Raw genomic sequence first — 5193 nt, forward strand, 5'->3', positions numbered from 1 at the left:
CAGCTGCGCTGTTGCAAGACCCGTTTAATTCAGGCTTTCAGGGAACTGGGAGGAACCTGGATATCTGTATTAGACTTTTTGTCAGAATAAACTTTTAAACTTATGACGATCGGCTAAGTCTCCTACTTTACTTCAATAACAAGAACCCACGGAATAACAAAGTTTAAAGACTACTCTGCTTCAGCAGGCATACCAACAACTGACGCGGTCTGTCCCCTGGCTTGAGTTTGGTAATTGGACTACAGTGTCCCTGGTCAATTTCTGGTGGACATGGAAGTAACTTCTTTTCAAAGACCTTAGTGAGGAGGTCTGACAAGAATTGTGAGAGGCTTCCACACTCATTGTCTGGCACATCAAGATTGAAAATGTTTTGCCTCCAGCTGTGCTCTTCTAGATCAAAAACATTTTGGAAACAGGCCTTAAATGAAACAGAGAGGGGAAGCAACTTTATTAAAATGAAGTTTTGAGTGAGAAAATAACTGCACAGTTACAGGTATTGTCTTCTTTTTTGGTGTTAAGCCACCAAGACTTTTTTGATTAGCAGTTATAATATCAGTAGATGATACAATGTCTGAAAAGCACACCAATGCAAATAACCACACGCTATAATTCAAGCATATGGTCATTTAGTAATATTATATACACAAAGACCTCATCATAACAAAGGAATCAGTTTAACTTGGTTAACTTTATCAACATATCATGCATCTGGTCAGGATGACCCTGGCCGTCTTCCGAGGGAGATGTTCCCCGCATATCCAGCTAAGGGGAGACCCAGAGGTAGACCATGGATTCACTGGAGAGATTCTCTGTCGGTTGGCTTGGGAATGGCTTTGGGTCTCCCCAGAGAACTTGTTGGAAGTGGTTTTTAAGAGTAATGTCTGGGCTTACCTGCTCAAACTGCTGCCCCATGACACAGATGCGGATACATGATTCAAAATGAACAAACGAATGAATGCGCGTTAGACATCCACAGGTTATTTGTGCCATCACCACAAAGTGGGCCTGGTCAAAACTAAACCTTCCCACTGGTCTCCTGTAAAACAAGAACATGGAGCCTCCACCAAGAATAACCATCAGCGCAATCTGTTCAGAAAAGCAACAGTACATGAAAACAAAGTAAATTTCCTTTTGAAATCAACAAGATTTCTCAATCATAAAGTACATTTTGATTACATTGGGTGATCTACAAAAACATTTACGGAAATAATGTAAAAAAGTAGTCACTAAAGATTGTGCACAATTTTTCATCATCATCAGCTCTTCACTTTCTACAAATTGAATTTTGTAGCTCACTTATATACAAGCCTGTATATAAGTTACTTTCTTGGCAGCTATGATTTCAAAATTTGTAGTAAGGGTTCCGTTACATCCTGTCAACCTGTTTGTTACTTTCATCTGCATCATTACAGCTCAGGTGAGCTCTAAAGAACTCTGGGATCTTCTTCCACAGCTGAACTTCAGCTGCTGCGTTAGCTCTGGGTTCACCTCCCCAGACGGCTCGATAGGTACATATCCCATGAGGAGATGAGTAGCAGTACGGTGAAAAGGGCGGGCTCATGACGTGCCCAGCTCTCGGGTAATAAACACTTTCAAAGTTGTCCTTCCCATGACGTTTGAGTCTCCCCACCATTTGATCCACCTAAGCCTTGCTGTCCCCGCACATGTCGTCCTCTGAAGCTACAAAGAGGAACTGGGCCTTTGCTTGTTCGATAGGAATCAGGCTGCCCTTGTTTTCCTCTGCCAGTGGATTTTGGAAAGCAAATTTCAAAATGTGACCTCCAGACTCGGTGTGAATCACTTTGCTGTGGTCAAACAGAAGTGATGACAAGATCTGACGTTTGTTGTAGTAGAGAGGGAAGAAAGTGTTTGAACAGCAGCCGTTGATCCACACACAAGCTTTAACAGTGGGTACAAAAGCAGAGAGTGAGAGCGCAATATCTCCTGCCTTTGACCGTGACATTACACCAACTCCATTACCGCCCACCTGTGGAAAATAAGACATGATCACAGCGCAAAGTTTACAAAAATTTTCCAATAGATTTGAATCACCATAAAAAGTGGTTTAAATTCAGGAATTTGCACATTGTTATATGTGGCAGACATTTCCATTTGGCTCTGTCGTACTGAAACTGACCCACTCTACCTGGGTAGGCACTGGCTGTTTTAAACCCTCTCCTCTGAGAGAAGGTATCAGACAATGTCATGAAAATCAACAGGATCCAAGAACAGCTTCGATTTCCCCTTCTCCACCCAGACTGACTTACAGCGCGCCCTCGTGCATTCGCGCATCAACACTTGCGAATTAGCCTCATCGTGGAATTTTGCTAGGCAGTCATGTGATACCGTACGCATATTCTATTGGCTGACGGCATCCGGAAGTGTGCTACATTCCGTGAGTCTCGGACTAACGTGAGACACAAAAGTGTCGATAAAACTGCCCAACAAGGTAATACAGATAGAAGGTGGTTTAATATCAGTATGGGGAGGGTTCCTAAACATTTAAATTACCGTAAATAATATGATAAAATAACTCATCGCTCCCTTGCGGAATTCATTAATCGCGTGTGGTTCCTGGAACACATTAATCGCAAAGAACGAGGGTGCATTGTATACTGCATTACTTAAGGTTCTGTGTTTATAGAAGTCACACTGTCTTTTTTATTATATTAAGAGGGCAGATCCGTGGGCAAACGCTGCTGGGACACAGGCCGGGGATTGATCACCCCGGTCGGGTCGCCTGGGCTGAGGGGGTCTGATGTTGAAAGACCCGAAACCCCCGATGATCCTAGGTTATAACATCACTGATGATGTGTCCCAGCACATCCGCAAGATGTATATTTCACCATTCAATCCTTTGTTCATAGAATCATTGCCCAACATTGAAGAGTTACAAAACAGATTTCCATCATTGTCTGTAAACATTCACAATAAACTCTCCTCTTCTGGGACATGAATTGTTGCTGCTAGCATTAGTTGGTCACAAATTCACCTCGGGTTGTTGCTGTAGGAAATCTATTCCATCTCTAAAGCGGTCCAGATGAATCTCCTTCGTGTTGTTGGGCTTTACATTGAATACACATAAAGCCAGAACCACAATGCCTTTATTGGCCAGCAGAGCAGCTCCTTTCTCTGTTAGAAAGCTGTTTAGATCCAACACAGCAGGAAATGGACCTGCTCCTGGAATGATATGAATGAATGGTAAGAAAACGTAACTTATATTTAAAATGAAGGAATGCTCTGTTTAGTCAGCATCACTAAGATGATGCCACTCCTTTTACCATATCAATAGCATCAAAACAATAAGTATACAGTCCTCAGGTCCGACTCCATAATATTTCCACTATCCTTTATAGTTTTTCTGGCTGTGGAGGTGAGGTTTTAGTTTGTGGAGCATAAAGCAAAGAGTAGAGGTGATTCAGGAAATGGTGTGAAGGACAGACATACTTATTCCAGATGTATTGTGTGGAAGTGATCAAGATGTGCTGATAATCAATCAATGGTTGATTAACAATGGTTTGTTCAGTGGAAAATGTAGAAAAAAGTACCATTATACAGAACAGTCCATGTTGTGTTATGTGTAATGCTTATTTTATCATTGGATTATGAGGGCAGACTACCTACCTGGGGGGGGTAAATAGGACTCCGTTTATGTTCCCATCAATGACACGAAGTCGGGTGACCCCATCTCCAAGTAGAAGCCTCTCATTGGTCGCCTCTGCCAACACCCTACCCTCTTCTTCATCGTGTACAGAGAATGTGACCGCGTGGGGCTCCAGAGCCTTCTCCTTTTGAAAGTACTGATGCCAGGCTTCTGCCCTCAGAGACCACAGCAGACCCATTGGCTCCACCCCAACATAGCTGCCACCAAGTGAGGGGTGTTTGTTCAGGTCGACCTCTCCTCTGTCATCAGCCCTGTAGGTGGCCGAGGAGCTGAACAGCACCCCCCTCTCGTCAGTGGATCTGGCTCTCATGGTGACCACCTGTCCCGACCTCAGCCTGGACACCTTCACATGAAGAGGCTCATCAAACAAGCATCTGGCTCTGAGCAGCAGTCTGATTTGAGAGGACATCTCTTCACAATCTACAGACAACACAAAAATAATATTTTGATAGGATTGTTGATGTAATCATGTACAGACTCTGTTCAATAATTGGCTGTGTCTTGTCTCCAGTATGTCAGTTTAATTGGTGTTTGGATTATCTCGTGACGTTCCCAGATGTGTGGGCGTGGCTGTGTGCTGGGCCATGGATCCCAAAGGGAGACAGAGAACGACAGCCGATGAGAAAAGAGAATTCAAGGAAGAATGGACCTAATCATTTGCTTTCATTTCCAATGCGAAAGGATTGCCTGCTTGTTTGCTTGTAATTAAAAGCTGTCAAATAAAAAATAGAGTAATGTGGAAAGACTCTTCCAGGGAAGGCATGCTAAATTAGCAGTCCATCAACGAGTTAGTATTGACACAAAAAGTATGATTTCAGTACTACTGGAAAAAAATAAAGGAGCAAAGATAGATTTTCTATGTTTCTTATATTTTTATTCCTTATTGCATCTTGCCACCTTTTAATGCACCCGGCACCACATCAAGTTCCTCTAGTGGTAAACTTTACTGTACCTGACATTAAACTATTTTCTGGTTGTGATTCTGATCAGAGCACCTTTCTTCAGACTTCAAAACAAAACAGAGATGACGCAGAAAATTAAAGACATGTCTCTCTCCGCAAAGACAGTCAAGGAAAGGACACGCAAAATCACCCGTCAGCAAATCCAGGACATTAATTCAACTCCAGCATACTCTTGATGAGTCATGTGTTGTGATCGATGTTGAACAGGCATATTACATCTGTTGTGCAGGTATGTAAACCCCGATGGGCCACAAGAAGCAATGATCAAATTAATGCCATTGAAAGGCCAAACGCGGGGAAGACATCTGTGAGGCTACGCTGACGTTTTTAAATGGCAATGGAATAAACACCAATCAATTTCAGTGGCTACAGAAGCAAACAAAAGCATGTCAATGAGAGATTGGATCCATACCTGCAGAGATGCTTACCTTCACAAAAGACAAGTTCAACTGGCTTGCAATGTGTAGGTTTAACAGAGAATGTGTAATTCTTGCCTTACTCGTTACTCATGCTTCTGTGTGATTGATTGTAAAACTTTTGCTGACAAAACCTCAGGATGCTGTTTAC

The 5193-nt window shown here is 42.7% G+C and overlaps 1 pseudogene; it reads right to left on the reverse strand.

Moving 5' to 3' along the window:
* Window positions 1-495: 495 nt before the first annotated feature.
* LOC137599291 (acyl-coenzyme A thioesterase 6-like) lies at window positions 496-4073 on the reverse strand (annotated as a pseudogene).
* Window positions 4074-5193: the final 1120 nt, after the last annotated feature.

This window comes from Antennarius striatus, chromosome 7 (assembly GCF_040054535.1).
Source record: "Antennarius striatus isolate MH-2024 chromosome 7, ASM4005453v1, whole genome shotgun sequence".
NCBI lineage: Eukaryota > Metazoa > Chordata > Actinopteri > Lophiiformes > Antennariidae > Antennarius > Antennarius striatus.